Genomic DNA, 12,880 nt, shown 5'->3' with positions numbered 1-12,880 from the left:
AAGGGGAACAGTCCTGCTTTAAGGGAAACAGTCCTGCTTTAAGGGAAACAGTCCTGCTTTAAAGGAAACAGTCCTGCTTTAAGGGGAACAGTCCTGCTTTGAGGGGAACAGTCCTGCTTTAAGGGAAGCAGTCCTGCTTTAAGGGGAACAGTCCTGCTTTAAGGGGAACAGTCCTGCTTTAAAGGAAACAGTCCTGCTTTAAGGGGAACAGTCCTGCTTTAAGGGGAACAGTCCTGCTTTGAGGGGAACAGTCCTGCTTTAAGGGGAACAGTCCTGCGTTAAGGGGAACAGTCCTGCTTTAAGGGGAACAGTCCTGCGTTAAGGGGAACAGTCCTGCTTTGAGGGGAACAGTCCTGCTTTAAAGGAAACAGTCCTGCTTTGAGGGGAACAGTCCTGCTTTAAGGGGAACAGTCCTGCGTTAAGGGGAACAGTCCTGCGTTAAGGGGAACAGTCCTGCTTTGAGGGGAACAGTCCTGGTTTGAGGGGAACAGTCCTGCTTTAAGGGGAACAGTCCTGCTTTAAAGGAAACAGTCCTGCTTTAAGGGGAACAGTCCTGCTTTAAGGGGAACAGTCCTGCTTTAAAGGAAACAGTCCTGCTTTAAAGGAAACAGTCCTGCTTTAAGGGGAACAGTCCTGCTTTAAGGGGAACAGTCCTGCTTTAAGGGAAACAGTCCTGCTTTAAAGGAAACAGTCCTGCTTTAAGGGGAACAGTCCTGCTTTAAGGGGAACAGTCCTGCTTTAAAGGAAACAGTCCTGCTTTAAGGGGAACAGTCCTGCTTTAAGGGAAACAGTCCTGCTTTAAGGGGAACAGTCCTGCGTTAAGGGGAACAGTCCTGCGTTAAGGGGAACAGTCCTGCTTTGAGGGGAACAGTCCTGCTTTAAGGGGAACAGTCCTGCGTTAAGGGGAACAGTCCTGCTTTGAGGGGAACAGTCCTGCTTTAAGGGGAACAGTCCTGCTTTAAGGGAAACAGTCCTGCTTTAAAGGAAACAGTCCTGCTTTAAGGGGAACAGTCCTGCTTTAAGGGGAACAGTCCTGCTTTAAGGGAAACAGTCCTGCTTTAAAGGAAACAGTCCTGCTTTAAGGGGAACAGTCCTGCTTTAAGGGGAACAGTCCTGCTTTAAAGGAAACAGTCCTGCTTTAAGGGGAACAGTCCTGCTTTAAGGGAAACAGTCCTGCTTTAAGGGGAACAGTCCTGCTTTAAGGGGAACAGTCCTGCGTTAAGGGGAACAGTCCTGCTTTGAGGGGAACAGTCCTGCTTTAAGGGGAACAGTCCTGCGTTAAGGGGAACAGTCCTGCTTTGAGGGGAACAGTCCTGCTTTAAGGGGAACAGTCCTGCTTTAAGGGAAACAGTCCTGCTTTAAAGGAAACAGTCCTGCTTTAAGGGGAACAGTCCTGCTTTAAGGGGAACAGTCCTGCTTTAAGGGAAACAGTCCTGCTTTAAAGGAAACAGTCCTGCTTTAAGGGGAACAGTCCTGCTTTAAGGGGAACAGTCCTGCTTTAAAGGAAACAGTCCTGCTTGAACTCCTTCATCTTGTGAGTGCAGACTGGAGTTTCAGTCACATGACTCAGATCAGGTTGAATGTGACTCGTATTGTTCAGACTGTCATGAAAAACCCAGACCCAGACCTGAGTCCACCTCATGTATCAGACACATGGCCAGGACCATCCAATAATCACACATGCATTATAAAAGGTTCACCTGTCTCCTAAATCACCCCATTCATAACCACTTCCTCTTTCATACAATCAGGCCAAAGGTTCGTGTCAGTCATTAGTTTTTGTCATTCAAGTATGAACACATGGTACTAGTGGTAGCGGCCCGTGGTGCCCCTGTTTGTTATTCAGTCCAGGCCGGCTGTGAGACCAGACCTCCTGGACCTGGACTCCATTTGACAAAAGTCAGACCGATCAGCTGCAGAGAAAACACAACCACAAGAGTCCAAATAAGGCAGGAATAAGGGATTAATAAACAGCAAATATGACAGTCACAATAGTTTATTCGTCTCAGGGGGAAATGACTGAGTTACAAATGTTCCATTTAAGTCCCAGGTGTCATCTTAGTTCAGTTCCACATTCAGCTAAATTTGATCTGAAATGGACCAAACCAGTAAAATAATATAAATAATAATATATAAATAATGTCAACTCCAAACTTTTCTCTGTTTTCGAGCAAAAAAAGTTAATTTATATTATGAACAGGTTTCCATCTACAAACTATCCTTTCAAAAGATGTGAATAACATGAACAAACTGAAAAAATATGTGTAATTTGAGCAATATTCTGCCTCAGTTTATCATTTACACATGTTCATCATACTTTACAGATCACACTGGATCTACAAATGCACAAAACATTTAATAACAGAAAGAATATTGTTAAAATTGTACTTAAGACATTTCAGGGTATTCGCTTTTTCTTTCTTTTTTTTTTTTGTTGCAAAATTATACTTTGTTTTGGTACAAATACATGAAAATATTTACATTTACAAAGAGAAACATCTGGAATTGTCATTATTCATGTTATTATGACAGTATTTTACTGGTCTGACCCACTTGAGATTGAATTGATCCGAATGTGGAACCTGAACTAAAGGGATTGTTCATATTTTAGTGTCATTTTTGCATTTCACAAATTCATCCCAGGGGCCGGACTGGACCCTTTTGCGGGTCGGATTTGGGTCGAAAAATGGACGAGACCAGTTAAAAACACACAGTTACAATAAAAACATAATCAATAAAACATAAATAACTAGAAAAGCAGTCGGAGAGTGCAGACCTCTGCCAAGGCAGATCAGTGTGCCCCCCCCCCCCCCCCCCCCCATCACCACCAAAATTGAATCATTTGTTCCTTGTGCCAGTATCAACATTTCCTGAATTTTTCATCCAAATCCGTCCATAACTTTTGGAGTTATCTTGCACACCGACCGTCCGTCCGGTCCGACCGGATGGATGCCGGCAACAACAGAACCTCCTTGGTGGAGGTACAAATACATTAAAATAAAGTAAAAGAGAAGAGGGCAATATAATAAAAAATATATAAAATATATATAATATGTATGTGTGTGTGTGTGTGTGTGTGTGTGTGTGTGTGTGTATATATATATATATATATGTATAAACACACACACCAAATATACATATTAAAACACTAAATTAAACACAATTCAAATAGCAATTAATACAATATATACTAGACAATATATGATCAATATGATAGATAAATAGATATACATAAACATGTGTAAATCTAAAATATTAAAAGTGATGTGGTTGTAAACCTCAGTTCCTGTTGAAGCTGAGTTTGCTCTTTTTTTTAATCTGACTTTAGACTCAGATCAGGGTTGAACTCTTACACTGATCTAAATTAAAATTAAAACAGGCTGATTTATTTAAAAACACCATCTGTGACATAAATGTTTCTTTTAAATGAATCTGTGCTTCGGTCTCCGTTGGACTGGATCCAGGTCTTAGTTTTTCCATTCGAACAGACTGATCATGTGACTTTATGACATGAAAGTGACGTGGGTGAACCTTCAGTCGTCTGCTCCGTAAACACCATTTACACCTGAAACACGTCAACACGTTTCAGAACAACTCATCGTCATCTACTGATCATCATTTTGTTTTTATTAACCAACACCCAGTAGCAGAAACACCACACTGTTCACTTTAACGTATAAGCAGGTGAAGACCAGAACACAGTGGTTCTCTAATTTTTTACAGTGGAGTACCCCTGAAATAGACTTTTTACAGCGGAGCACCCCCTGCAATAGAGTATTTTTATCCAAGTACCCCTAACTCTCACTTCAGCATTTTAGAATGAAAAAAATTAGTCCAATTGTGTTCCTGTACCAAAGGTGTCTGTTTATATTTACAAAACTGTGAAAACAAAAAAACGTATACTTAACTGTAATATATATATATAAAAATAACACATTTTAAAAGTAAATTTTGTGTAAAATCTAAACTAAATGTGCCTTCTGTCATTGATAAGAAAAATAAATAAATTGGTCATTAATTAATAAATGAACCTTTCATCAATAAAAAATAATTCCTTATCTACTCAAATCAGCTCATTTTGAATCATATAAAACATAAATGTATTTATTGTGTTTTATATTTCTGCATTAATTCTCATTATTTATTTTATATTCAGTACATGATGACTTATTTATTGTATGTAAGTACCCCCTGGTCTTCTTCTAAGTCCCCCTGGGGGTACAGGTACCCGCTCTGGGGCCCCTGTTCTAATCTAAACATCAGACTCATGTCATCATAACCTGTTGGATGGTTCTGGTCCCAGATCTCAGTGTTCTGACAGAAGGTGTTCCTGCAGATGGAACTCTTCTTTTCTGTTTCGTGCAGTTTTTCATCATATTTCGTGCAGTTTCAGTTCGTCCTTCTGCTAACCAAGCTTCTAATAGTTTTGGATTTTTCATTATAGTTTAGTTTTATTTAGTTTTGACTTTTTTTTCTCTAATTCAGTTCATTTTAATTAGTTTTTAGAGCAGGTTTGCTATTTTTTTTTATTAGTTTTCATCATTTTCTAAATGCTTAGTTTTAGTTTAGTTGTAGTTCAGTCGTCTCTTTTCTCTTCTTCTCTGTCGTCGTATTCAAATAAATCCCAGACAGGACTCTGCTGCTTTAGTCTCCATGTTTCCAGGTAGAGTGGGGACCAGAAGACGACTGGAAACCCCTAGTGACGGACCCTTAAATATTTGGTGCCAGCAGAGAAAATTGCTAGAGTGAAATAAATCGATTTCATATCAATCCGACATTAACAAAAACAAAGCGAATTTTATCCATAATTTTTATCGGTTTTAGTTATTTTGTAAACACACAATACAGTTTCAGTTAGTTATGTTTTTTTTTCTTTTAATTATAGTTTTTATTTATGTCAGTTAATGAAATTGTTTTTTTCAATTCTAGTTTTGGTCGTTTCGTTAGTTTGCGTTAACGATAATAACCTGTACGCTGTTGCTCTGTTGCCCGTTTCACTGTTGAAGCCGTCGTCATTGAAAGTGGAACAAAGGCTTCACAGACCGATCCTTCAGGACAAAAGAATTAAAGAATTCAACCTGAGGAACTGGTTCTGTTTGGAGTTCAGCACAGTCTGAGAACAGCTGAGAGGTCACATCAAGCACTGACCTGAGGAACAACACACCTGACATGTGTACGCAAGAACACACACACACACACATATGTAAACACACACACACATACACACACACATATAAACACATATAAACACACACACACACATATGTAAACACACACACACACACATACACACACACACACACATATGTAAACACACATACACACACACATATAAACACATATAAACACACACACACACACATATGTAAACACACACACACACACACATACACACACACACACATATAAACACACACACACACATATGTAAACACACACACACACATACACACACACACACACACATATAAACACATATAAACACACACACACATATGTAAACACACACACATACACACACACACATATAAACACACACACACACACATATAAACACACACACACACACACATACACACATATAAACACACATATAAACACACACACATACACACATATAAACACACACACACACACATAAACACACACATACAAACACACACACATATAAACACACACACACATAAACACACACACACACATATATATAAACACACATAAACACACACACACACATATATATAAACACACATATACACATGAACACACACACATATATATATAAACACACATATACACATAAACACACACATATAAACACATATATAAACACACACACACATATATATAAACACATATATAAACACACACACACATATATATAAACACATATATACACATAAACACTCACACATATATATATAAACACACATATACACATAAACACACACATATATACACATAAACACTCACACATATATATAAACACACATATACACATAAACACACACATATAAACACATATATAAACACACACACACACATAAACACACACACATATAAACACACACACACACACATAAACACACACATACAAACACACACACATACACACATACAAACACACACACATACACACATATAAACACACACACACACTTATAAACACACACATATATAAACACACACATAAACACACACATATATATAAACACACATATACACATAAACACACACATATAAACACATATATAAACACACACACATATATATATAAACACATATATAAACACACACACACATATATATATAAACACACATATACACATAAACACACACATATAAACACATATATAAACACACACACACACACATATATATATATAAACACATATATACACATAAACACTCACACAAACCTGTACATTTACTGTGCGTGTATCCAGGTGAACATATTATACTCACTTTACACTGCAAAAAACACACAAAAAACATTTATTTTTTCCAATATTATACATAATTTATTTTTTTTTCCTGTTTTTTTCATCATGTTTTTCTTTGTTCTTTTTTTTTCTTGTGTTGGACTCTTCCGTCCTTTTACAGTCTTTCTGAATCTGTGCATTTTTAAACCCAGTTATCCTCTCACATCACATCCTCCTTCTCTGAAAACAAGTTCTGTCTTTTATTTGGAAATAATATATGTCTTACTTTTTTACAGAAGAGGATTAGAGGAAAAAGAATAACATAAAATTAAGGTCCAATGTATTTTTTTTTTCATTATTGTTCTCAGATTAAAGTCAGAATTGTGAGAAAAAAGTCACAATTCTGACTTTAATCTTGGAATTCTGACTTTTTTTCTCATAATAATAATAAAAAAATATATTGGACTGTTTTTTGGGGTTTTTTTCCATCTTCTTCCGTATGCTTTAAATTAGGGCTGAAAGATATATCGTTATCGTATCGATATCTAGATATGAACGTTCAAGATATTAATATCGAAAAAGCAACGATATAAACGATATAGATTTCCCCTGCGCTCGCCCTGCATGTACAGCTCTGGAAGTCACTACAAATTTTATTTATTCATACTTTATGTTAATGTTGATGACTGGCAGTGAGTTCTTACCAATAAAGCTGCACTTTCCACATTCTTTTGTATTATGATGTTTGCATTTTTCTGAAAAATGCTTATTTTTAACCGAACCCACAGTCATATCGTATCGTATCGATATCGAGATATCTGGCACGAATATCGAGATATGAAATTTTGTCCATATCGTTCAGCCCTACTTTAAATGTTAGTTGTGCTGATTCAAAGCTGTAAATGTTACAGTTTTTCATGTTAGAACAGGTTCCTCAGTGTGTTCCCTATGTTCTGTATTCCTCTTCAGTCTAATGTTCTCAGACTGTCGTGTATGGAACATTCTTTGACGTTACTCCGGTGCTGTGCAGGTCATGTGCTTCAGGTGGTTCGGGTTCTAAAGGCCTCTGCAGGTACCAGAGGGTTGATCTAAGCAGCGGAACGTTGTGGACGTTCCTTCGGTCCGTGTTTGTCTTTGGGTCGTTCTTATTCGTACAGACACACCAAACACTACACTGAGCTGAACCTTAGACTTTACTCTCACTCTGACATGTGGGATCGGCCTCAGAGCTGATAAACACTGATAGGGTTTGGACTCAGCAGAACGTAGGCAGGAACGGTTCTAAAGGCCTTTGATCCAGCACCGTCTTCATCATCATCATCATTAACGTCATCTTTGTTCGCAGTTTGTTCAAACGTCTTCTCTAACTCTACCACTCAAATTCATTTAATTTTTTTTTTTTTTTGCAATGTTTACAAAGTTAGTTCACAGTTTTGAGAAATGTAGATTTTTCAATTTTTCATGAATTCTTAAAAAATATTCTACCTGTTCCTTTCCTTCTATTGGTCCATATGTCGATCGTTTAGAACATGTAAATGGTTCCAGATATCAATATAGATAGTACTGGTCACTGATAGAAGTCATAAATGGAATACTGGGCAGGGTATTAGCATTAGCATTAGCATTAGTATTAATGTTAGTTTTAGTATTTGTATTAGTTTTAGTAATTAGCATTAGTATTAGTATTCACATTAGTTTTAGTATTAGCATTAGCATTTGTATTAGCATTAGTTTTAGTACTTGTATTAGTTTTAGTATTTGTATTAGTATTAGTAATTAGCATTAATTTTAGTATTCATATTAATTTTAGTATTAGTATTTGCATTTGTAGTATCGTGAGTTTTAGTATTTGTATTAGTTTTAGTATTAGCATTAGTATTTGTATTCACATTAGTTTTAGTATTCATATTTGTTTTAGTATTAGCATTAGCGTTAGTTTTAGTATTAGTGTTTTGTATTAGCATTAGTTTTAGCATTAGTATAAGCCTTAATTTGGGTATTAGTATTTGCATTAGTATTAGTATTAGTTTTAGTATTTGTATTAGTGTTAGTATTAATATTGATTTCAGTATCAGTATTACTATCAGCATTAGTATTAGTATTAGCATTAGTGTTCATTTTCGTATTAGTATTATTACTTGCATTAGCATGAGTATTAGTTTTAGTATCAGCATTTGTATTAGCATTAGTTTTAGTATTAGTATTAGCATTAATTTTAGTATTAGCATTAGCATTGATTTTTGTATTAGTATTAGCATTAGTATTAGCATTATTTTTTATATTAGTATTAGCATTAGTGTTAGTATTAGCATAAGCATAGGCATTAGTATTCATTTTAGTATTAGTATTTGCATTAGTATTAGTGTTAGTATTAGTATTAGCATTAGTATTCATTTTAGTATTAGTATTTGCATTAGTATTAGTGTTAGTATTAGTATTAGCATTAGTATTCATTTTAGTATTAGCATTAGTTTTAATATTTGTATTAGTATTGGCGTTCGTACTAGCATTGGTATTAGTATTAGCATTAGTATTCATGTTAATATTAGTAAGTTGCGTTGACTTTTTCTGTACTTATTCTCCTGTAAACAGCTGAGCGCTAACACCCATCTGACAGAAACAGGCTCATATTACTGTAAAATAAAGTCGTAAACCGTTGAGTTCTGTTGAAAACTGCAGTTGTTTGTCAGTTATTAAAATAAATAAAGGAGTGTGTGTTTTCAGGAGTACTTTCCTCAGGACGACACTACAGTTCACATGTGAACGTCACAGTTTAGATGTCGGTCTGGTCTTATCGTCAGGTCGTAGCTGTTGTGTTATGATCACTTACTGATAAAACTGATAAAACGTCCTGTGGTTTTAGAGATAGGATCATGTTGGGTTCGCTTTGCTGACAGATGGATGTGATAAATGCACCACAGATTATCTGTCGACTGTTCAGCACCTCTGTCTGAAAACACAAAAGCAGCCTTTTAAGAGAAAAAAAACATAAAAACAGCCTTTTAAGAGAAAAAAAAAACACAAAAACAGCCTTTTAAGAAAAAAAAACCCACAAAAACAGCCTTTTAAGAAAAAAAAACACAAAAGCAGCCTTTTAAGAGAAAAAAAACACAAAACCAGCATTTTAATAAGAAAAAAACACAAAAACAGCCTTTTAAGAGAAAAACAGTCCTGAACTACAACAAAAGTTAGATCTGTTTTCAGTTGGAATCAACAGAAATAAAAAAGACCAGTTTTATTACCTCCATGAGGAGGTAGTGTGATCGCTTTGTTCTGTGTGTTTGTGTGTGTGCGTGTTTGTTTGTTTGTTTGTTTCTCAGCAAGATAACACAAAAAGTTATGGATGGATTTTCAGGAAATGTTGATACTGGCACATGGAAGAAATGATTACATTTTGGTGGTGATGGGGGGGGGGGGGGGGGGGGGCACTGATCTGCCTTGGTGGAGGTCTGTGCTCTCTGAGTGCTTTTCTAGTTATTATTATTATTATTATTATTATTCTTCATGCTGTACATGGTCATCATCTACTCCATTTCCATATTTGTCTCTCCACTGACTCGTCCCAGGTCTCGTCCACACCTGTCTCTGCTCTTTAACTACTCTACTTACAGATCAGTGACAGTTTTTAAAATCAGCTCTTGGTGTAAATCAGAGCGGTTAGGACAAGTGGAAGGTCCGTCACAGTGAAATAATCCCATATGTTGTTGTTTTCCTGTACTGACGTGTGTCTGTGATGGAAACTGTATGAGATGAAAAAACACAGCTTTGTGTTTTTAACCCTTTAGACGGTGACGCCACAGTGGAGTTAGAGAAGACAAGTTTATTTATACAGCAGTACTTTACAAAGGTATAAAACTAAACACTTATTTATTCACACAGGCCTACTCCATCCCATAATTCCATAACTCCAAATCTACCATTTTATCTACCTATATGTTTTATATATGTATGCGTGTAAGTTTAATTGGGTTTTATTTTACTTTAACAACTCTGTACGGTGACCTTGAATGTCCTGAAAGGTGCCTAGAAATAAAATGTATTATTATTATTATTATTATTATTATTATTATTATTATTATTATTATTATTATTATTATAAAAAAGCCACAGAAGAAAAAAAGGCAAGACATTGAAATTACATTAAAATAAAAAAAAGTAAAAAAAAAAAAAAAAAAGACATTTAAATCATTAGAGATAAGAAATGATTTTAAAATGCATTCACAGAATAAAAGAAAAAAAAGAAAAGACATTAATTATTTTAAAATCACACATTAAAATTACCATTAAAATTAAAAGAGTAAAGCAAGACAAAATCAAAACAGTGTGTTTAAAAGACAACATTGAAAACAGTTCATTCATAAACACGTGAAAAGAAGAAGGTTGTGTTTGAACAGTTTCCGCTCTGGAGGTGGTTTCACTTTTATGTTTTCAAAGCCCGAAAAACAAAAGACATCTGAGCAAATATTTTGTCATTTTCATCCGAGAGCGTTATCGTTGTCAGAAACATGAATATAAAAGGGTTTTCACATGTGAAGGTGTGACGGCGGCGCTGACCTTTGACCTTTTTGCTCTAAATCATGACCACACCATCATTTTAACCCTTTAGTTTCGTGTGGTTTTCTTCTTTCACTTTATTTTCTCCAAAGCCACATTTTAAGGCCTACGTCGACTTATCTGGCAGATATTTGTCAATGCCACGCCCCTTCAGACGCCCTTGTTTGTTGTAGGTGTAGGACTACAGGCCACGCCCACTCTATAAAGTAATAACACACAGGACATAGAAGGATGTGGTTTATTGCTGGTCATTTGCTTTGTCTTTATAACAGACATTTCGTAGTTGCATAAAGTGTTTTTTTATGTTTTGAAATAGAGTTAATATCGTTAGCCTCATAGCGTAATTGCTTTAATTCTATTTTTGTCTAAATTGTGGTATCTGCGTAACCATATTTTACTCTTTTACTTGTCGTGTGGAGGTCGTTCAGGGGTAAATTAGTTCTCTCTGACTCTGAAATAGCCCCTGTCCAGCCTCTGGAGTACCCCAAGGCTCCATTTAGGACCCACTTCTTTTTATTTTAATAGTAAATATAAATCATTTTTTATATAAATTCAAAGTGATCTCCTGCGTCACATGACTTTCCGGTGTGTCCCCTGGTGTTAACTCCCACACAGTGAAAACACGGACGGTACAACAGCTCGTGTCGACTCCTCTTTATTTTGTGATTTACAAAAATGCTTCAAACCCAGTCGAGAAAATGAATGTGTATGTGTGTGTTTTTAATCAAAGTGGAGGATTCAGAGGAAAGAACTGAACACAAACTCAGAATAAAACAGCTGGTTTGACTGAATTGAATTTGGAACCTTCTAGTCCTGATCCACCCATGATTAGATTAGATAAGAGCTTTAATGGAGGCTTTTCCTTGTGTAAATATATTCAACCCACTCCTGCAAAAGGAAAGGTACTTCAATATTTGTCTTTTCTATTCAAGGAAACAAATGTATTAACATATTAGAAGTTAAAGTCCGACGAAAACGGACTCCTTTAACCCTCTGGTGTCCAGGTGAACATATGAAACACACTTTACACTTAATGGTATTAAAGGTCAGATTATTTTTATTTATTTATTTAGTTATAATGATATTATTTGTCACCATTTGTTTTTGGTCTGAATTCAGCAGTTGTTCATTTTTGTCTGACTGTTTAAATTCTGATCCATCCACTAAAACCATCCCATAATAAACAGTGTTAAATTCCTACACTAACACCCTTCTACCAAGTGAGTACAAAATACACACTGACACATTTAACATTTGACCTAGAACCAAAAATAATAATAATATGAACCAGTGTTGGTGTGAATCACTGACTGATGACAGGAGGAACAACAACAACATATATATATATATATATATATATATATATATATATATATATATATATATATATATATACATATATATATGAAGAATATTGACAAAACAACAGTTTTGTGTTTTTTTTCTCATCAAAACTATGCTCTGTTTCCATTACAAACATGCCATTAAAAGTGTTAAAAATATGACAGTTATTGAGTATTTGGCATTTTAGTTTAGAAAATCCAAACAATACGTAAATAAATAAATAAATAAATAAACCAAAACAAAAAAAAACAGTTCAAAAAAACACAAAAGCTGTGTGAAACCCATTCTGCATTAGTAGCCCACTGTGTATATCCTCCTGAGACCCAGGAAGAGAAAAGTTTAGGCTTTTTTATATTTAATAATTGTCTTGATTGGAAACAACATGATGCAACAGTTTTTTCAGATAGATTTTTCAGTTTTTGGTGGAATGTCTTTTGCAGTGGACAGCGTTTGTTTTTTTTAAAATGAAGCTGTAAAATTCTTGTCCCCTACAGAGGACCAGAATGCATTGCTGGGTCTCAGGAGGATATTATGGTCTGTCTGTGGTTCCAGGTTCATGC

The 12,880-nt window shown here is 35.4% G+C and overlaps 1 protein-coding gene across 1 annotated transcript in view; it reads left to right on the top strand.

Moving 5' to 3' along the window:
* Positions 1–12,880, top strand: part of LOC115432210 (ephexin-1-like) — a 46,396-nt gene that overhangs the window by 3,350 nt on the left and 30,166 nt on the right.

This window comes from Sphaeramia orbicularis, chromosome 13, assembly GCF_902148855.1.
Source record: "Sphaeramia orbicularis chromosome 13, fSphaOr1.1, whole genome shotgun sequence".
NCBI classification, from domain to species: Eukaryota; Metazoa; Chordata; class Actinopteri; order Kurtiformes; family Apogonidae; genus Sphaeramia; species Sphaeramia orbicularis.
The sequence above is the reverse complement of the archived record's forward strand: the minus strand, read 5'-3'. Positions and strand labels throughout refer to the sequence as shown.